Raw genomic sequence first — 23,135 nt, 5'->3', positions numbered from 1 at the left:
GCAGATGACATTGCTTCCGGTAACTCCATTCCGGTGCCGGTATTTACAATGTCGGTATCAACATTACAGTGCTTTACGGCATATAGGATGCCGGTGCCCATGCCTGCAGCATGAATGATGCCGCTAACGGGGGTTTGGAGGGCCTTACCAGCATGCCGATAATTTGGTATTTTACCGGCCAACTCGCAATGAGGCCCTATGTATGTAAGCGATGTGTGCGATGAAAGAGTTTAATTTCTGGCAAACGGTTCTAGCTAGCTGGTGATGGACAGTGTGACAGCCCTGGATTTTCAGCAAAGTACTGCACATACCACTTTGAGGACATGGAAACTAAAATAATTGTGAGTTTGGAGGTTTTGCAGGTGTCTGAATGTAAATCCTCAGTGGCCATGGAGAAACATGGTTTCAAAAAATCCCTCGAACCTCTTCAATCGAGGGGAATTCAAATAGACTTCATAGCCACTGACAAACATGTTTCAATAGCCAAGGCCATGCGAGAGCAGTTTTCAAACCTTTGCCATCAATTTAATTTATGGTACATTGTCAAATCAGTCAATAAAACAAAATCACAGCTGCAGGTGAAAAAAAGGGTTCTGAAAATATTTCACAGTGCTCTCAGTCTTTCAGCAACCATCTTTGGTGGAGCTCCAAGACTTGTGATGGGTCTGTGGAAATTCTACTTGAAAAATGGTGCTCATTGATGCACCTCTGTTCCAACGTTCACTCATGGACAGAAAACCAACATTTTCACCAATGCGCACATGGACCTTTATTGGAGGAACAGGAACGCAAGAAGAAGTGGGTGGTTCCATCTTCACCTCCACACAAAGCTCTTGAGAAGATCGTGTTTGATAAAACTCTTTCAAGAGACCTGAGGGACTCAAAGAATTCTGTCACACCAGAGATTTGGAGGTGTTCCACAATATGTGCTTAAAGTATAGGCCCAAGAGGTTGCATTTTGGCATAGACGGTATTCAATATCGAACATTACTAGCCGTATTAGCGCATAACAAGAATATAGGCAGAGAAGAACTGAGAACTACAGGAAACTTTGGAATGCTTTGTTATACAATGGCCTCTGCAAAACAAAGCAATAAATGGGTAACCAAGCAGATATACCAGGAAATTTAATTCAATTTTGTGAAAGATCTCATTTTGACTGTGTTGGCCATGCATACTCATGGAATCGATCCTGATTTTGTTCCTAGGACACATACATTGCCACAAAACATTGCAAATGAGCCCTGTATAAATGATTAGCAGCAGTGTGTATGTTCCACAATGTCTGTACATTGTACAAGACCAACGGAAATCTATTTAACTTGAATTTCAAAGCTATTAAACATATTAAGAAGTATTAAGCGTCCAATTTGTCTTTTCAAATGTATCCTCTTTGTCATTTTTCTTTGCAATAAGTGCCTGTTGGAGGATGCCATACAGTGCATCTCTGTGTTTTCCCCCTTCCTGCTTTCGGCCAGCTCTTGTGGGTCCTTCATTGATCAGGGCACGAGAGTGAGATGGATATCAGCATGAAAGCAACTCCGGGCTCTGCAGTTGCCTTAGCATGCACATGTCCAAATAGACAGAATAAATACACGTCCCACTAAGGAATGAGACCTAAGCTAAAAAACAAACTTGTCATGCAAGAACTAATGACTGTAAGCAAAACACTGCATGAAAGGGGGATGTTGGTGTGAAATAGGTGCATTCTGACCTATATTTCTATGGGGCATGTGTTAGGGGTCATTACTTTTGATGCCTTATCAGAAGGGCTGATCTTTGATTTGCGGCCTTTGGTGTCTTACGATTTCAAACACAGTGGGGATTGGTGTTAGTGTTATCAAAATATAGGCCCACTCTAGGTAAGGTATATGGTAGGTGAATTGGAGGTGGTGTGGGGGTAGGGTCTGGTGACAAGATGCGTTCAAAGGGAATAGGGGGCATGGGTTCAGGGGACAGCAGCATGGCTGGGAAGGATTGGAGATGGTATGAGTCGGTCAGCAGAGATGGATGGGACACTAAGGTTGGAGCAGGCATTGGTCTCACATTCTTGGATGAGCAGATTTTGTCATGGCTTGATACTCACTACTTGCAAAAATGAATAGCTGCATTTCTGTGAGAACAGGAGATGCACTAAGCTGACAGAGGACAGAGGTGGTGAGGGCTGGCTGTGCGCGGCACTGGGAGAGGGAGAGTGAACATTTCGCCAGAGGGGCAGAGGGCCTAGAAAAAGATGGCATTTGAAGGACACAGAATGGAGTTCCAAGTATACACATTAGCAAAAAGTTAATACAGTTATATGAAACATGGGTGATGCAAATAGGTACAGGAGGGGTGGAGTTGTCTCCCACCTCAGCTTATACGTCATTTGCCCGGTACGAGTATGGTGCAGGGGGGCGGGATATACTGCTTCTCCTTCAACATTTGTTAGTGCACGGAAAGTTCAGTGGAGATGGAAGGGCACTTGGATTTATGACTTGTCAGTGTCTCACGTTATCTGCAGAGCACATTCCTCCGTGAAAACAGGGTGCACGCAAGCGTGACGATGGGGAGGACTCTAACTGCAAGTGTTGCCCTAAAATAACTAAATCACCATCAATATAGATGAGTAAAAAATAATTCACGATAGTGCAGCATTGGTGGATGCCAGCAAACAATTAGTTTATTTTTTGAACATATTTTGAATGCCACATTGGACGGCCGGGATAATCCTTCCCATTGAGTGAAGGTCACTGCATTTGATGTTGCTTGTGGGCTGTTCACACCGACGCATCCTGTACAGTATGTTTTTGATTTGTGGCTTTCCTTCACCAAAAGGATATTTAGCATATGCGTTCCTAAGAAGGTTCAATTGTTGTTTGTCCTTGGAAGAAAGGGAGGTTTCACTATGGATTGAATGACAGGAGGTGTGTAATACCCACAAAAATGACAAGGTTCACCCTTTCAAAACTGGACAAAGGAACATGTAATTTCATTTTATGAAAACCGTTGATCTGAGTGGACACTGTGCATTACGCCAAGAAAATGGAAATACCAAATATAATGTAAGTTTTACCGTAGACGAGTTTATAGATGAACAAGTCAAGGTTTCATTTTCTGACTGGTTCTGCTGGCTTACATTGTAATGGGTTGTTGGTTGGGGCATATTGTGATGACACGCAAACACAACCTGGATGTATTTGTCTTTGTCCCGGCACATGGGCAGTCGAGCACCGAAATGCATGGAGTCCACGTCTGGGCTATCCCCGGTTCCACCAACGCCAAGTTTGCTGCTAATATTCCGTTATAATGCCGTCTATGTTTTGTTCAAATTCTTCTGTCAGCTTCTGTATCCGCATCGCATTGCGAGCTAAACATTCTCCACAGCACTAACCTCTCAAGCACATCATAGACTCCAACTTTCCACAATGTTTTCTCTGTGTTTCCATTGTTTCTGGTTTGTGTTCATTATTAGGTTTCACCCAATGCAGAATTAAAGGGTAAATGGATACATTTGAATAAAGAATGGCTACTTAGATATATTTCTGTTATGTTTTCCACACAGATATATCCTTCATTTCTCCAAATGTCATTGTTACCAGATACCCAGTGATGGGTTCTTCAACAGGCAGTGGCAGATCCACCTAAATGGCTGGCTTACAATTACTCTGATGTGGGACGATCACCCAGGACCGATATGCCCTTTGGCGGTACCAGTGACAAGGAGCAACCTCACATCATTAATGGTGGCCTAGCAAGAAGCTGATGCCGAAGCCTTTAAATTCAAGGTGCATCCAATGTGCCTTTTATACCGAAAGGAACACTGTGTGCCTCATGATAAAGATTTGATGTTCGAAAACAACAAAATAAATAATGTAGTTAAATATGGAATTTGGTGGATGTTCTTGGAGCGTTTATTGTGAAATAAAAGCACATTATAAAATGCAGAGTATTGGTGTTTCCTTTAAAAATAGTCTTTTCTATTCCGATTTGGGATGTGCTGTCCTTTGAGAGGATGTATGTGTTGAGATTCTGGGTTCTGCGTCAACTAACGTTATGACGTAGGTGATGACTGGGCGCATGTGCCTACGCTGCACACTAACATCATGAAAATAGGTGGAGAACATCGCTAGGAATAGTGATGTCAGCTTCAGGGGTGGGGGTATGATTTAGTGCTGCAAGGGCAGTTCAACTTAGGGCGATGCAGCAAAGGATAAGTTTAGCACAAGGTGGCCGTGCCCTGCTGCCTGATTTCCCATGTGTAAAAGTGAGGAAAACTAAGGTAAGGTGCATAGGAAATGTTTTGCGATTGATCACAGTTTGCTTAAAACAACATGACCGAACACTCTAGACAATAATATTTTTGAGTGCACTATTCCTTTTACGAATGTATTTAAAAGGGCATGTAAATAATATGCTGATGTTTTTTGCTTGGTATCCTTTTTGACAATTATGTTTTGCACATTAGTGTTAAAACAAAGGTATTCAAGATGGCCACTGTGAATGCATACATGAATCCCTTTGCCATGCCTTCAAAGGGCTAACACCCATATTGCTCATGACTGAGCCTATTTAGGTTGCTTTTTTAGTGAACTAATTGAATGTGAACAAGCACCACGTTTGGTGCGAAATGCAGGGATGTTAAGGCGAGAACTTAATGCAAAAAAATCCCTGAAATTCAGCTAAAGCCACATTAACTTTGTGCCCCCTGTTGTACATCCTATGACCTCAATGATGTCATCACAGATGGCATCACTGATGACATCACTGATTACATCACTTGGCACATCACTAATGACATACTCTATGACATCATTGATAGAAGAGGAAGGATAGCTCATGGGCAATGTGGCACAACACAGGATTGAATCCCGATCCCGTGCTAAGGAACTACTCCCTGGTATTAGGCGCGTTATAAATGAACAATAAAGTAATAAAATAAATATCACTGGTGAAATAGCTATTAACATCGTTTATGACATCAATAATTATTTATTTAATGGCATCATACATAAGATCACTCTAGGTTTTTGCGCATATTTAGTCCACCCTTACATTTCTACATATGTGATATTAGCATTTTAGAATAGTTCATAACAACAAATATCTTGTTTAAAACAGCAAACAGCTACACATGCATCATTCCACTATTTGTGAAGCTTTCCTTTGTAGTACTTTGGTAAAGGATGATATGTGAATTATAAATAGTACACTGCTTAGAATGTTCCTGTTTGGGCCACATATATCTAATACATATTCACTATAATATAATCTGTATAAACATTTATAAAAAATGATGAAAACATGGAGACACATGTTGTACCCTAATTATTTAATACTTTTTAAAACAAACATGTAAATGCTCAGTTGTTTTATTCTAAGATACATTTGTACACATATAATGTTATAAATACGTAAGAAGTGCTTTAAAACAAGAAACAACTATGTGATAGAATATATTTTAAGATTTCCATACAATTATTGAAAAAATATATATTATTACTCTAAATGTATATATGTATAGAAACTAAATGAATTTTTAAAATTCAACATTTGCTTGAAAATATGCTAATTGCGGCCCCGTTATTAGCTCCTTCCCCATTCCCATTGAACACTATGGGGCCTCGAATGGGAATGGGGAATGGTTTTCTGAATGGCGACTTACCGGGTCCTCCAAGGTTGGAATGACCCGGTAAGTCCCCATTCAGTGAACCTGGACACGGGTTTGGAGGCAGCCATGATGCCATTTGCACCATGGCTATCTCCAAACTCGAGGGTTGAGAGTGATCAGAAGCCCACAATGAGCACACAGAGAAAAACTCCACAGATTACTGATAGACAGATGTGTATCAAAAATACATTTATTATAGGCCTTTATAACAAAACACGATTTAAACTATGTTACTTACTCCTGCATTTCTATCTGCACGGCTCCACTGTGATGTGTGCTGTTGCTCGTGGGCTTTGCTGTCGGTATCGCTGCACGTGTGTTTTAAACTAGGCTACTTATTCCTGCATTTATCTACACTCCGTTATTGTGTTTGTGCTGCTGCCATGCGCTGTGTGCTGTTGCACGTGAGCTTTGCCCCTATAGCACAGCTTAAAATCCTGCTCGTGGGCTTTGCTGTCGGTATTGCTACATGTGTGTTTTAAACTAGCCTACTTATTCCTGCATTTATCTACACTACGTTTATTGTGTTTGTGCTGCTGCCGTGTGCTGTGTGCTATTGCACGTGAGCTTTGCACCCTATAGCACATCCAAAAATCCTGCTCCTAGATAATGTTTGAACAGATCCATTTGAAAATGCACATACAAAGGAGTTTTTTGATCCCCGTCACCTCATTATTAGTCTTAGCCTGCATTTACAACATACCAGCAGCTTTCCACCTCCTCATTGCCCCCAACTCCACCATGGACCATTCCGCTCCCCAGTGGACTAGCCTAACTCACACGCAACAACGAGCCAAGTTCAACAACATGATACCTCAGCAGACTATGTATAACTCCCAACCTTGTAACACCATTACTAGAAATAATAGGCTTCGTTCAAGACTAACCAAGTTATTTGAACCCTTACCAAGAACACTTGTCTGTCCTAACATCAGAACGGTTAAAAAACAAATTGAAAACCCTAACATTAAAGGAAAATGTCCACATAACCCTTTGCTAACCCACATGTCACTCATTCACGCTACCCTCAAAACCCAAAGTACCGAAGCCCCACCTACTACTTTATCTACCAACCTAACTCTCAAGGGTGCATTAATAAATGCCAGATCTTTGATCGCATATGCAACAGAGATCTCAGACATCATACAGACAGGAAACCTAGATTTCCCAGCTATCACTGAATCATGGCTACACGCCGCTGCTTGTCCAGCCCTCTCACTAGCCATCTCGAATGGTTACAATATCCTCAGATCTGATAGAAATGAAGCACGAGGAGGAGGTATAGCCCTCATTGCTAAATCCAATCTACCCATTAGACTAGTTCCACCCCGTGATATCAAATCCTGTGAAAACCTTACAGCTAAGCTCACCATCAATAATTGCCAGACACTTACTATCCATCTAATATATAGAGCCCAGGTCCCATTGGAACTTTCGAGGAAGACATCTCCAATATTTTATCCGACAATCTAAAAAGCTCTTCCCAAGTCCTCTTACTAGGGGATATAAACCTAGGTTTTAATGACACTAAAGATATCATGCATCCAGAGTGTCTAATATCATATCTGAACTAGGCCTAACCCAGAGAGTACTACTCTCCACTCACAACAAAGGGAGAATACTTGACTGGGTGGCAGATTATAACTGCAACGCCTCCATCTCATCCATAGTACATCAAATCTGGACCGACCACCACCTTATGGCCTTCTCCTTAGTAATCGGAAAACCTATCTCCTCACCTAACTTGCTAGCTCCACACATACCTACAAGGAACAAAAAGAACATCACCTGTGACAACTTAATCCCACTTATCCTATCCACTCTTAATGTGCTCCCTGAAAACTTGGGACCTGATGCTTTGGTCAAAGAGTATAATAAAGTCATGTCCTCATCTCTTGACTTAATAGCGCCACTCAAAATGAGAAGAAGCAAGCCCAAAGCCCACCTCAACTTGTGGTATACACCCCACTTGAAATCATTACGAACTAAAAAAAGGCAATGTGAGGTATCTTGGAGATTATCAGCATCTGAGGAAAATAAGACTAACCTTAGCACCATAACCGCTCTCTATAAAAACGAAATACACTTAGCTAAACGCGAAACCTATAATTCCAGAATATCACAAGCAAAATCTAGTATGAAAGAACCGTTTGTTATCTTGAAAGAGTTAGAAGCTCCCATCCCAGTGACAGACAACTGTGTTAAGGGCAAACTTAGGTGCTCTAACATACAGCAAGCACTTACCAATAAAGTCACAACCCTAAGATCTAAGATTGCAATGAAAAAAGCTTTCCTAACCTGCTCCACTCCACTGACACCCGCCCCTGTACCTTCCAATAACAATGCTGACCCCCTGCGCTTTAAGTTCTCAAATGTTACCATGCTCCATACAGAAAAAATCATCCTCTCGCTCAAACCCTCTAACTGCTAGGGTGATCAATGCCTGGCCCAATTTATAAAGGATGCAGCCAGACCCTGGACTCAGCTATACCCACCAACTACCGACCTATTACTACAGTTTCATTTCTTCTGAAAATTATAGACAAGATGGCCTACTTACAAATACAAAACCACTTGGAATCCAATCTCTTACTAGGAGCACGCCAGTCAGGCTTTCGGCCCAAACATGGGATCAAAACAGCCTTAATAGATCTGAAAGCCCAGATAGACGAAATCAGAGACAAAGGAAAATCAGCCCTCCTTCTCCTCCTGGACCTCTCGGCTGCATTTGACCTTGTGGATCATGAAGTTTTATGCAGCCATCTGGACTCTGCTGCTCATTTTTCAGTAGAAGCCATAACATGGATACAATCCTTTTTAAGTAATCGGACTATGAGAGTCTTTTCCCCTACTGCACCCGCAGACCCTATCCCCATCACATGCGGAGTGCCTCAGGGTTCATGTGTGTCACCTACCCTATACAACATCTTCATGAAGCCCTTTTTCGATGATCTGGATCATCTTGGTATCACCTACACAAATTATGCAGATGATACTCAGATCCTCCTACCACTTACTTGGGATTATGACAAGGATTTGGCCTTGGTGAATGGGGTATATCTCATCATCCAGGCATGGATGGCCTCCCATGGACTATGCCTGAATGATGATACGACTGAGATCATTATAGTCGGCACGACTTCAACCCTCAAAAAATGGAGTCCAACTACACCTCCTTCAATATTGACAACACTATCACCGTCGCTAAAGAGGTGAAAACCGTGGGGTTCTACCTAGACTCTACCATGTCGTTTTGTCAAATGAGAAATTATATCGTGCCCCTATTGCAACGAATATATGTACATTGGCCTATGCCAAGCTGCTTGTAAGCCACTTGCGAAGAAATCCGTGTTGCACGGTCCTGACCTTAGAATCAATGTAAGCCGCCATTTTAGGTCAATCCGCCATTTTAGGTTCTCTCTGTAAAGTCACCCTGTGAGTTAAAATGGTGGACGATGTCATTCCAAAATGCAACATGGCCGTCTTGACCTCTGTGTGTAATTAACATGTAACTTAACTGCAGGCCACTTGTTGGGGTCGTGAACTAAGACTTTGTCCTTCACTGACCTTTGTGTAAAGGATTACTCGTGCAATGAAACTAATCCACAAGCATATGTTAAGAACAATGTATTCAAATACTGAACTGAGAACACTTGTTTAACTACATTGTATTAATGTTTGAGAAGACCTGTATGAGAAATCCCAAAATACACAGTTGCTGTGTAGGCTTGTTGATGTAGGTATTGAAGGCAAACTAGTTGCATGTGGATATGCGAACTCGGCATAAACCCTAGATCAGTAATGTATTAGAGGAATATTAACCCAACGTAGGGTTGGACATCGTGTTCGCAGATGTATAAAAGAGCAACGAATTCTAATGTACAGCGTCTCTCACTAAGCACACTGAACCACGCTGGAGTTTGTTGTGTTGTACTGAGGGCCGATAGCTATCTGTTACTTTTCTTGGAAAACTGTTCAGTATAAAATAAAGATCTCTGTATGTTCCTTTGTAACCCGTGTTCGGTGAATTTCCTTTTGGGGTACTTAGCCTGAATATTTTGATTTTGTTTTCACAGTTGGCGTCTGAATAGGGACCCTCAAGATTGATGCCGGATTGTTGAAGGTTGACACTTGCTATCGCACGGTGTGACAAAAATAAGGGGCTCCTTCAGAACGAGACGTGACACCTCAGCAGCGCTTCACAACCCGATCCCTGGATGATTAGCTGGTGGTCCCAGACGGCAGCTTGATGGGGATCCACTTATCGAGGCAGGCAGATTTGCCGAAATCAGCAAACACGAGGTAAGATTAGTTAGTTAAGATTCTTTGTAATCCGATCGGACCTCCTTAGGACTGATCAGGTGAGTCGTGACCCGATTCTTAAATATCCTGATAATTTGATTTTGGCGTATTGTATCTGCAGACACAATTATTGACCAGGTAACACCAATAATTTGATATGCCTGGGAAATTGTCTACCTGCTTTAGGGTGTTGTTCCGCAGCGATAGACAATCTTTGGAATTTAGCTATCCAGCACCACAGGGGGGGTCGCCGGCATGTACTATGTACTGTAAGCATGGCATTGGAAGTATAGTGTTTAATGATATTTGGCACAGACAAACCAGACATGCCTCCGAACTTCAGTGGCCAATCAATGGTAGCTTTGAAATCCCTCGTATTGAATATTTAGAGTCAATTCTATTAAAGAAAAACGCTAGACCTGCAGCATTTGATGTTTTGCAGAATTGGAAAAAAGAAGCGTTGCAGCAACTTAAGAGTAGAGAAAAACATGCGCGCCATCATAAAACAAACGCTGAAAAAGCATTATTGTATGACCAAGATAAACATGCTGAGACAACTAGGAATATGGATAGGGCTTTCTCACTTGGAATTCAGAAAATCTATCCTTCTAAAGACCTCCATGTTTCCGACGAATTCATAGACAAATTGTTAAATGAACGAAGGCCTGGTGCCTCTGCGCCACCTCCATATTTTCCTCTTCCTGCTGCTTTGCCTCTTCCTCCTGTTATTCCTGCTCTTCCTGCTGTTGTTCCTGTTGTTCCTGCTCCTCCTAATGTTCCTCTTCCTCCAGTTACTGTTCCTCCACCTATTCCTCCACCCCTTCCAATTGCACCAGTAGCAGTACCTCCATTGAATGTGCCTCCTCCCCCTCTTCCAAGTGGTCTTGCGCCGCTTGTAGTCGATCAGGGCGCGGGGTCAAGGGTTGTCACTCGCAATACTGTACCACCAGAGAAGAAACGTGATTTGATTGCATGAGCTAAGTATTGTATGGAGAGAGATGATCAAGCTAATGTTTTTGCCACACTTTTTAATATGGATAATTTTCCTGGGAACATTTTTTTATTGAAGGTTTAGGGATTCATTTATGTGTAATGTGGGGCAAATTAAATAATACAGATCTCCCACAAGGGTTAAGGGATCTAAACACGTTAACGTTTTCAAGAGACACTGTGGAGAAGGTTAATGAGCATGTCGAGAGGTTATTTGAGTAAAGAAAGGAGTTGGAAAGGTTACAGAATGAGGATGACGAGGGGGAAAGTATGTATGTACAGAAACGGTTCCTTCCTTGTTGTAAATCGATATTTGAGGAAGCACGAATTTGTACGAAAGACGCGCTTAGATGGATTTCAGATATGTCGATAACTCCAGTTGAGATATATGACACATACAGTCAGTATATGCCAGAAATACAGAGGAAAGTAATACAGGTAATGATAGAGTACCTACAGGATGATTGTGTAAAGAGAAAAATGAGTTGTCCCACAGAGTTATAGAGTATTTATAAGAGAGCTTTTTCACTTGACACTTCTTCGACTGCTTTTGCGCTTGACTTAGCTCTGTTGCTTAGTAAGCGTTCGGAGTCGCCTACTTCTCAGTTGCCTATTAGAGAGGTTCCTCCGACATTTGTCCCGAAGGTTGAGATTGCGGCCGATGCTGCGGCGGGTACAGTTGCTGTGAAAATTCCTGCACATTATGTATCACAGTCTGTTCACGTCCTGTTCTCAAGACAGGAAGTGAATACCATTAGACAATCTATTCCTGATATTAGGAAAAATCTGACAGGATTCTATAAAGAAATAGAGTTCGTCTTGCGGTCCTCAGTATTCACCCTAGGTGATATTGATTTGTTATTTCCTATACTCCTGCCCGTAGATTTGTGGAAACAAGTTAGGACTATAGACGACATACCAGGGTTGGGAGATATATGGGCGAATATAACTAGATTCGATGGAGAAAGGCCAGCTGGTGAAAGACCACCCCAGGTGATACTAACTTTGCCTGATAGAATCATTGCAAAATTGAAAACCATAATTCCTGAGAAAAGAATTATTTGGGACAAACTTATGGCCTGTGTCCAAGGGAAGTCTGAGGGTGCTACCAAGTTCTTTAATTGGTTTGAACAGGTATTCTCGGATTTCAGCAGACAAGACTTAGGCACTGAGTCTGGGAAAAGATTATTTGTGGACAAATTTGTGTGTGGATTGCTGCCCGACATCCAGTCACAAATGATGTCTTCTGAGAGCGCTTGGCAGGTGAAGTCCCAATCAGAAGTACTGCACATGGCTCAATACTACGAGAATCGTGTCAACAATGAAAAAGATAGAGTTGAAAAACAAAAAGGTGATTTAAAGACTAACGTATTATTACAGCAAATTGTTAGAGGGCCCAGAGGGGGTAATTCGCAGATTAGAGGTCAGTATGTTCCACAAGGGAATGTGCCCTTGGGTCCTGTGAACATTAACCAGTCTGCCTATTGTCGACAAGAGGGTCATTGGCGTGCACAATGCCCCGTCCTTCGACAGATGTCAAATAACACATTTGGGAATATGGGTAGACAATCCAGAGGTCGCCGGGTGTAGGGGGCCCTGGTAGAGGTCAGTTTGCACAGGATCCTCAGCAACCTTTCTCACAGGATAATCAGACTCCAAGTGTGGATACTAGGAACATATTTGATCATCCTTCTGCTGCATATCTATCTGAAGAGCTTCCTTTTGATGATATTCTGTTTTGTTAGGATTGCCAGAAGCAGGGTTTGGAACCTACACCTATTCCCATCAATCAGAAAGGTCTCTACATTGAAATGGTAGTAGGAAATAGGAAACATCCGTTTTTGATAGATACTGGAGCACAGAAGTGTTCCATTGATCATTCACGGGTTCCAAACATTCCACTGTCAGGACAAACCAATGTTTCTGTAGTGTTTTCCGGGACACCAGTTGTTTGTCCAGTTTCTTCACCAGTACCTATTTCTTTGGGTCCCTTTACGGACCACTGCCCATTCCTTTTGACTTCGAATTGTGGAGACAATTTGTTGGGGTTGAACCTGTTAAAGGAATTGAATGCAGTAATGTATTGTTCTTCTGATGGAGTGCGTTTGAAGATTTCACCACAGCAATTTTCTGTCTCTCAATTCTTAACCAGACCTTTGCTGCCAGAATTCAGTGATGTACCAGAATGCTTATGGGCTGTTGATGACAACGATGTCAGTGTTTTACAGATTGAGCCTGTTAAGATAGTTTTGAAACATGGAATTGAGCTGCCACGCATTCCCCAGTATAAGATTTCAGTTGAGGGTGAGCAAGCTTTGAAATGCATTATTTCCGATTTTGTGCATCGCGGGGTGATTGAGGAAATTTCAGGAAGTTTGTGTAATAGTCTGATTTTACCTGTGTACAAGAAAGGCGATAATGCAATTCCATTGCGTTTCATAATTGATTTACGTGCCATTAATAAAGTCGTCGCTCCGCAATTTCCAATTCCAATTGTGCCTGATGTGACGACAATATTGACCATGATTCCAGCTACAGCTACTTACTTTAGTGTTGTGGATCTGAAGAATGCTTTCTTTAGTATTCCTATACACAAGGATAGTAGATACTTGTTCGCGTTCACCTTAGGGGGACGCTCGTTCACATTTACTCGTGCACCTCAAGGGTACGCAGAGAGTCCTAGCATCTACAGTAGTGCTTTGAAAGAACAGCTTGATACCCTTGAACTGCCCTACTTGTACAATGCTTCAATATGTTGATGACTTGCTTTTAGCTGCTGACTCTGATAGCACCTGTAAGGAGGGCACTGTGTTGTTGCTTATACATCTTGCTAAACATGGTCACAAAGCTTTGCTTAAAAAGTTTCAATATTGTTGCCAGGAGGTCGCCTATTTAGGCTATCTCCTGTCAAAGGAGGGAAGAAGATTGACACCTGAAAGAATAAAACACATTTCCGGCATGTCTGTCCCAAATACACAGAAGGAAGTTAGAGCATTGATAGGAATGGCTTCTTACTGTAGGTTGTGTATCCCGAATTTCTCACTAGTGATCAAACCGATGTTGGCTTTCACAAAGAAGGGCATTTCTTCGCCATTGCCGTGGAACGCGGAACACCAGCAATCATTTGATTTGCTGAAGACTGCATTATGCTCGGCACCAGTTTTGGGCACACCAAACTATGAAAAGGCCTTTGTGTTGTTTGTGCATGAATGTGATGGATGTGCTTTGGCTGTATTAACGCAGGATCATGGAGGGAAGAATAGGCCGTGCGGTTACTTTTCTTCTGCCCTTGATCCTGTAGCATGCACTTTGCCAAGATGTTTGCGAGCTGTCGCTGCTGCTGCTGCATCTGTAAAACAGAGTGAGGGAATGGTCCTAGGCCATGATCTAACCCTGATGGTGCCTCACTCTATAGATGTTCTACTGAACCGAACCCAAACGCAACACCTCACTTCTCCACGGTTGATGAGATATTAATTGATCTTGTTTGCTCCTCAATTCCAAATTAAGAGCTGTTGTGTTCTTAATCCGGCTGCTCTCCTACTTTTCCCGCAAGGTACTGTTTGCGGCGACGAAGAGTCACATAACTGTCTGTATACTACTGAACAAGAGACAAAGGGTAGAAGTGATTTGAAAGACACTCCTTTGGACAATCCGCAAGGAGAGCTGTTTTGTGATGGCTCCTGCTTCAAACTTCCGGATGGTACATCCACAGCTGCTTATGCAATCACCACATTAAGCACGGTTGTGGAAACCAAGAGAATCACGCATAACTCCGCGCAGGCCACAGAGATTATAGCATTGACCCGAGCTTGTGAACTTTCCGAAGGGCTTACAGTAAACGTATATACTGATAGTCAGTATGCCTTTGGGGTGGTTCAAAACTTTGGGAGACTTTGGTCAGAGAGAGGGTTCTTAACTTCACATGGTACCAAAATCCAGCATGGCTTCCTAATAGTACAACTGCTCTCAGCGCTTGCGCTCCCTACTCAGTCAGCCATCATAAAATGTTCAGCACATCAAAAGATTACAGATGACATAGGAAAAGGGAATGCTTTCGCTGATCAGATAGCTAGACAAACTGCTACCGATTTCTTTACGGAGATGTATGTTTCAAGGGAGACTGCTAATGCCTATGCAATGGACGAGGGTGTTGGGTCTGTACGGGATATCTAAGCCGATGCCACGTTAGAGGAATACAAGAGGTGGGCTGAAGGATTGGGGAAACTCTATGATGACGGGTGTTGGGTGGACATAGGGAAATGGCTACTCCCTGACGCTTATGTAATGATGATGGGCATCATGGCCCATGGTCCTACGCATATATGTGCCCAGAAAGTCACGAAAATGTTAGAGAAAGTTTGGGAAAATGACAAAATTTAGAAAATTGCCCAGCGCTATGTTCAGGACTGCATGATTTGCCTACAACATAATGTGGGAAAGGGGAGAGCAACTCCAAGGGGAAGTTTTGGGCCACCCTCTGTCCCCTTCGAAGTCATCCATTTTGACTTTATTGAAAAGGAGCGGTGCAACAATATGAAGTACGTATTAGTGGTCATCTGTGCTTTTAGTAAGGGTTGAGGCTTTCCCTGTCAAAGATGCTACAGCCATGACTACTGCGAAAACCATGTTAAAAGAATACTTCCCGCGGTTCGGGGTACCAAGAGTCATCTGGTCGGACAATGGTCCATATTTTGTCGCTGCTGTAATTCTGCAGATATGTGCATCATTAAAAATCGACAAACGGTTCCATTCGGCCAGACACGCTCAGAGCGCCGGACTAGTAGAAAGACACAATGGTATCATCAAGAACAAGCTTGCTAAAACGTGTGCCTGCACTAAATTAAAATGGCCAGACGCCTTACCGATTGTGTTATTAGCCATGCGTACAACCCCTCAAACTAAGACTGGGCTCTCTCCATTTGAGGTGGTAATGGGGAGACCTGCCAATATCTGGAACCTTCCTAAATGTAGATCTTTGAGAAATGTTGAAAATGTATTGTTTTCAGATTATTGCAGCCAGTTGACTAAAAACCTGTATTTGATTTATCACCAGGTGCAAGAGGCTTTACCTGTGCAATACGAGGGCCCGGGCCACAACATACGGCCTGGGAGCTGGGTGCTCATCAAGGCATTTGAACGTTCTTCCTGCCTTGCACCTCACTGGTGGGGCCCATTCCAGGTCCTGTTGGTCTCACAGACGGTGGTGCGGGTTTCTGGCAGAAAGAATAGGATCCACACGTCGCACGTCAAGAACTTCCTCACCGAGTGCCACACGATACAGAAGAAACAGAACCCCTCGCTAACGCTGCAACCAACGATCCCAAAGCAGTAGATAGCGTTGAGAGTGTATCAGAGAATGTTTCTGAGCCCGCGAGGCTTGGGAAACCTGCCATTTTGTCTCCACACTCTCCAAAAGTTTTGCTTCCGGAAATTGCTGTTTCAAATTCGGCATCTTCACTTGTCTCTGATACGTTACTTCCAACGGGAAGTGATGACACATTGTTTCCGGATCAATCAGTACCGGAAAAAGGAAGGTACAATCGGCTTCCAAGAAGATAGACTTACGGCATGGTTCGGCTGTGCATTCGGAGAAGGAAAGGATCATCGAGGGCTTGTTTTTGGCCAAATTTTAGAAAGGGGATTCTGTTGGCTAGGGTTGTGGAAGGACTAAGAAGTCGCGCGGCCGGGAGGTCACCAGCAACAAACATTGGGGGTTTTCGTTTGAAGACTACAATGCCTGCCACCGCTACCGCTCGTATGGTATGGGACTTGTAAATGATTGTGTGACCAACTGGGATAATTGACAAAGGACTTGGGCCCCGAAAACTTATTGCTGTGTTCTTATAATAATATTTGGTTTTATAATAGTCACTGTGTTAGGCTTATGGTACCTCGAGGAAACTCATTCTTTAGAGTCCTTGTTACCGACTGAAAATGTACCCACTGTTCCTACTCCCTTTGTACATTTGCATACTCTGTCCCCTAGGGACTCCCAGCATAGACAAAGGTACCACAATAATACTCTGCTACTTATCATGAATGCCAGGCATGCCATTTTTAATAAGTCCAACTGTTGGGTCTGCTCACATTTACCACAACACAGTGATAAGGATCTAGGTTGGTATATTCATCCGTTACCTTTGACAACTGCTTGTTATGCTTCTCTTAGAGCACTGTTCTTTGGCCGTTGGAATGATAGCATCTCGGGGAACTTTGATGGCACTAATTTGAATAGCTTTGAGAAACGTGTTCTGACTCCCCTGGGATACTCGCTTTTCGCAAATAGGAGTAAGCTTAACCTTGCTTCTATTAGGCCTTCCGACAGACTGTCTCGTCCTTTCCAATCTTTGATTTCCTTTACAATGGCTCCGATAGGCAATAAGGATGCCATGCCTCCTTCTTACACTGTTAACCATAGCCCTGATTCAGTTTCTTTTTGCATACAGAGGAATGGTACTCAGTTAATGGGAGATTTTAAAGGTTGTGCCAACGTTGCAAATTTGACTGGGGAAGACAAACCTTTGTATGTAGGCGAACCTGTCTACTTTGTTTGCGGTAATGTGGCATTTCCATGGTTGCCTAGGGATTGGCAGGGAACCTGTTATTTAGGGATCCTGTTACCTGGGGTATTTATAGCTAGTACAGTAGAGGTTTCAAAGGCTCATCCATAGCGGGACGAAAATGGTGACACTGCAGCACAGGTCTTGGGAGATGTAGCAAAATCATTTGTGCCATTTTGGGGGCAGATAGCAAATTCCGAAGATATCAGAAGACTAGCGAGAGTACTGAAGAGAACCTTCAACCGGACCACGGACATACTCTATAATATGACATTAGAACAAAAAGCGATAAGACTAGTGGCGTTTCAGAACCGGATGGCATTAGATGTCATTCTGGCTGAATGTGGTGGAGTGTGTAAATTAGTGGGGTCCGCTTGCTGTGTTTTCATGCCAGATTCCTCCCCAACTATCTTCAAGGCAATACAGAATCTGCACGTCCTTAGTTCAGAAGTGCATGTTCCCGAGGGAAACTGGGATCTTAGCGCTTGGTTCTGGGTTATCTTGCGATCTTGGGGTTGGAAGGTACTTTCGGTCTTACTGATTATTTTGGGAATTCTGTTGTTCTTTTGTTGTTGTATCCAGTGTTTACCTAGTATATGTTCGATGTTAGGGGGGTGTTGCGCACAAGCAATAGGTACAATAGGACATAAAGTGTATGCCCCAGATAAAACTTCCAAGGAATACATGTTAAAAGAAATTTTAGCGAATGACCTGATGACAACAGATATTTCTGACAGCGATTCAGGATGCATGGACGATGATGTATGGATTTGTTTGCAAGAAGATCAGAAGTAGTTTAGCACTTGACATAGGCCAAAAGGAGGGTTTGTCAAATGAGAAATTATATAGTGCCTCCTATTGCAATGAATATATGTACATTGGCCTACGTCAAGCTGCTTGTAAGCCACTTGCAAAGAAATCCGTGTTGCAAGGTCCTGACCTTAGAATCAATGTAAGCCGCCATTATAGGTCAATCCGCCATTTTAGGTTCTCTCTGTAAAGTCACCCTGTGAGTTAAAATGGTGGACGATGTCATTCCGAAATACAACATGGCCATCTTGACCTCTGTGTGTAATTAATATGTAACTTAACTGCAGGCCACTTGTTGGGGTCGTGAACTAAGAATGTGTCCTTCACTGACCTGTGTGTAAAGGATTACTCATGCAATGAAACTAATCCACAAGCATATGTTAAGACCAATGTATTCAAATACGGAACTGAGAACACTTCTTTAACTACATTGTATTAATGTTTGAGAAGACCTGTATGAGAAATCCCAAAATACACAGTTGCCATGTTGGCTTGTTGACGTATGTATTAAAGGCAAACTAGTTGCATGTGGATATGCAAACTCGGCATTAACCCTAGATCAGTAATGTATTAGAGGAATATTAACCCGAAGTAGGGTTGGACATCGTGTTCGCAGATGGTATAAAAGAGCAACGAATTCTAATGTACAGCGTCTCTCACTAAGCACACTGAACCACGATGGAGTCTGTTGTGTTGTACTGAGGTCCGATAGCTATCTGTTACTTTTCTTGGAAAACTGTTCAGTATAAAATAGAGATCTCTGTATGTTCCTTTGTAACCCGTGTTCGGTGTATTTCCTTTTGGGGTACTTAGCCTCGATAGTTTGATTTAGTTTTCACAGTCCAATAAGCAAGTAAATGCCATGGCCTCGGCTACGGCATATACATCCAAACTGATCAGAGCAGGTAAACCCTTCTTGTCTAACAACTGCATTACCTTAGCCAGAGTGCTTATCTTGTCTAAATTAGACTACTGTAATGCACTGTACATAGGGGCCAACAAACAAACTATTAAGAAAATCCAATTGCTCCAGAATAATGCCCTGAGAGCAGCACTCGGAATAGCTAGAGAACACATTTCTGAGTTTATAGATCAAACAATTGGCTCTCAACTCATGACAAAATCCAGTTAAAAGTGGCTTCACTTACTTATAAACCTGAATAATGTGGCTCCATGTTACTTAACTGAAAGACTTACCAGAAAATCCTCAGCAAGAACTACCAGATTATCCAATACACACTGCCTTTTAGTCCCACGTTGTAAGCTATCTAGAGTTTGGGGCAGCAGCTTCCAGTCATTACAGCCCAACTTTGGAACTCCCTACCTCCCTCATTGAGAGCTGATCAATCCTACCCTAACCTCCGACAAAACATAATCAGATGGTTCAAAGACTTAGACAAATGAAGCCTTCCCGGACACCTATATCTGATTTTCTCTGCCTCCAAGTAAATATATTAATGTAGATTAGTTTTTACCTACTTGTATACTTATAGGTTTACTACTATCTAGCCATTGTAAACGCCTTCTCCTAATATAACTGCCGACTTTGTTACTTTGATTCTCATACAATTCTTATGTACGTATAACTGTATATTGATGTTCAAACTTGTCATGCATTGTATTGTATTATTCCTTTGTGTAACTAAGCTGTGAACTGTCTTTTGCTCTGCGTCCTGATACCCACGGGTCTGGCGTGCAATATAAATAAATAAAACAAAACAAAACAAACAAACGATTAAACCACAGTATCAAGAAAACAGTTACCACACACACGTATTCACTATGTAATATATACACAAAATTGTGTTTAGCCTAATGCTGATGAAAGGGGAGAAAATAAACCACAATCTGCAACAGAAAGGGGTAAGTTCATCACCGATATTGTATTAGGCAGTTCTTCGTAGTCAATCCCTAACTTAAGTAGTCCAGTCTGAAGAAGTGAAGAGCCTTGCAATCAAAGTACAGCAGTGCGTTAAAAATGTGCAGTCTTGCTCAATAAAGAAAGTTGGGTTCTCTTCATGGAGCTGTAGGGGCTCAGGAATGGGCTTGAGTTGAGTACAGTCCTACTCCTTGAGAAAGGTCTACCCTTGAGGATAGAGCAACTTTCGGAGTTCGGGAATAGCTGGGGAGCGCAGGCTAGCCGAGCCAAGGTGAATATCTTTTAAGGGATTCTCATGCGTACAAACATATGGATGTGCCAAGGTGTGAAAGTACTCACCTACCCTCGACACAGTCGAGACCAAGTTTAAGCAGTCTAGTCCACTTCGCTCATAAGTGGGAACATGCAGTTACAGGATGCTCTGGCTCTGCGGGACGGGACAATCGTCCGTGGTGGGGCAGTAGCCTTTTCTCATCTCTCAAAGAAAGGAGAAGGATAGTTCCGGAGCAGCAAGTCTCAGGACACAGGACACAGTGGGCAGGTCTGTAGGCACTTAGAATGACTATCACCACAGAGTGGTAACACAGGGACCGCAAATGCTCATGGCATGGCACAATCTCATACATTGCAGACCAGTGGAGCTAGGACAATGAGTTTTGGCAGGTAAGGGCCCAGGACATCAAGTAAGCAGTTTCTAAAGTCTCGAGTCTCAACAGCAGCATTCCTGTGTGATACCCTGAGTTCAAATTGGACAGTTCACTGGCTGGCCCAGGAAAGCTTACGAAGGGGCTCTTTGTGAGAGTAAGTAGGTGGTGCCATGAGTAGTTGTTCCCACTACTCCAAAGAGGCAAAGCGCCCTTGAAGACCTTCTTGGCACAATGCAAAAGCAGGGGTCCGACGGGACAACAGCAAGGTCAGGGTGCCCAACCTTCCTAGCACGTCACTGGCAGTTCCTCCAGTCTTCTCTTTCGTTAAGGATACCTGGCTCCTTCTGTAGTTTGGTGTGAACTTCAGTTGATCAACTTGGAATGGATGCATGCAGAGCCACTTCTCTTATCCAAGATTTGGTTTGTGCTCAAATCTCAGATAGCCAATGGAAGATCTGCTCTCTTGCATGCACATCATACGTGGGCTAATCGTGGCCCACAGTGGTTCCATAATTCAGGCCTATCAGGCATACTGGCACCAGTAGTGTGGAATGGGACCAGTCGCAACCCTCTTCCTGGGCAATAGCACACATGACATGCAGGAGCTCAAGAAAGATGTGTTTTTTGTGGGAGGCTGCATGCCCAAATAAAATACCTAGGTTTCTCGTTCTGGGGGAAGTCAAAGGGATGAAATGGCCAAAGGACAGAACAAAAGACTTTGTGGCACGGCCATTTTCTGCACTATCCAAAGTCTTGGGCCAAACGCGGGATGGTCCATAAAAACAAAGTAAAAATACTTTAAAGGTAAACTGCTGCCAGCAGTTCTTCCTAGGCACACTTGTACAAAAATCCTTAGAGGGTGGCTAGGGTTATAAAACAAAAGGACCTCTATGTGCGGTACTGTAAGCTACTTGGCACACAGATAAAAAGTTAACAAGAAATGGAAACTTAGTCAAAGGCAAAGGGAAACATTATTTGCCATTACTGACAGCCTGAATGACGTGTCCGTTTCCGCATAACAAATTAGCAAAGGCCCTGAGGAGTGCAGCTGAAGGCTGAGCTCCACTGGAAAAAGTCAGGTTAGGTGTGCCAAAAAAAAGCAACATGTTTACGGGGTTCACAACTGGAGGGAAAATTGCACCTTAGGGAAATCTTTCCTAACACTTGCCCCTCCCAGACCTAAGGACAGGGGGACTAAATCCACCAGTGGATGAGCCTCATGTTCAGGTCGACCTCACTTTCTGGACTATACATCAGTGTTGGACCCCTGACCTGTGCTGAATTGTGAAATCAAACCCGTGCAGGCTAATGGACCACCTGAGCAACTCTGTATTCTCCCCCTTCATGTTCATTAGCCACTTTATGGCTTATGGTTAGTTTGTGCAGTGAAGTTGGTCCCATAGAGGTAGGGCCTCAGCTTCCTTTGGGTCCAAATTACAGATATGCATTCTGTCTCTAAAGTGGACCACCTGAGCTCTCTGTCCTTAAACTGGCGACTAATACATCCAATTTGGTGTTTCTTTCCTTTATCTTCTACATGTTATAGTACAGCACCTATCCCAGTGTCAGAAGCATCTGTCTGCACAATAAAAGCATGTTTGCAATCATGGACCCTGAGGACAGTGGCCTGGCACAGGGAGTCTTTTAAGCCATTGAATGCCTTCTCACACTCCACAGACCAAGAGACCTTGTTTGGTTTATTAGGAGTAGTTAGAGCAGTCAGAGGGGCAGCTATGGTGCCATAGTCTGCCATGAAGTTTTGATTGCACCCAGTGAGATTTAGGAAGGCTCTCGCCTGAGTGTGTGTGGCAGGGGTAGGTCAGACTTGTACTGCTTGTACTTTACTAAGTAGAGACTGAACCTCTCTCCACCTAATTCATGTCCAAGCAGACCACAGATTCTTGTCCAATCTGGCACTTACTGGCCTTTATGGTCAAGTGGGCCTTCTGAAGAGCCTGTAATACTATTCCTGGGTGTTTCACATGTTCTTCCCAGGTGGCACTGAAGCCTGCTATATCATCCAGATTTGCTAAGCAGAATTTGTCCAACCCATTTAGGACGTGATTCAACAATCCTTTGAAAAGTAGCAGGTGCATTCTTTAATTCAAAGGGCATTACCCTAACCTGGTAAAGACCCTCTGGGGTTGAGAATGCTGTCTTCTTTTTGGCATGTTCTGCTAGGGTTTTTTGCCAATAGCCTGCAGTGAGGTCAAATGTGCTCAGGTAACTAGAGGCACCCAATGAATCCATCAGCTCATATGTTCTAGCCAAGGGGTGGGCATCTGTCTTGGTGA

Source organism: Ambystoma mexicanum, chromosome 11 (genome assembly GCF_040938575.1).
Source record: "Ambystoma mexicanum isolate Mex_15411 chromosome 11, UKY_AmexF1_1, whole genome shotgun sequence".
Lineage (NCBI taxonomy): Eukaryota > Metazoa > Chordata > Amphibia > Caudata > Ambystomatidae > Ambystoma > Ambystoma mexicanum.
Note: the sequence above shows the minus strand (reverse complement) of the source record.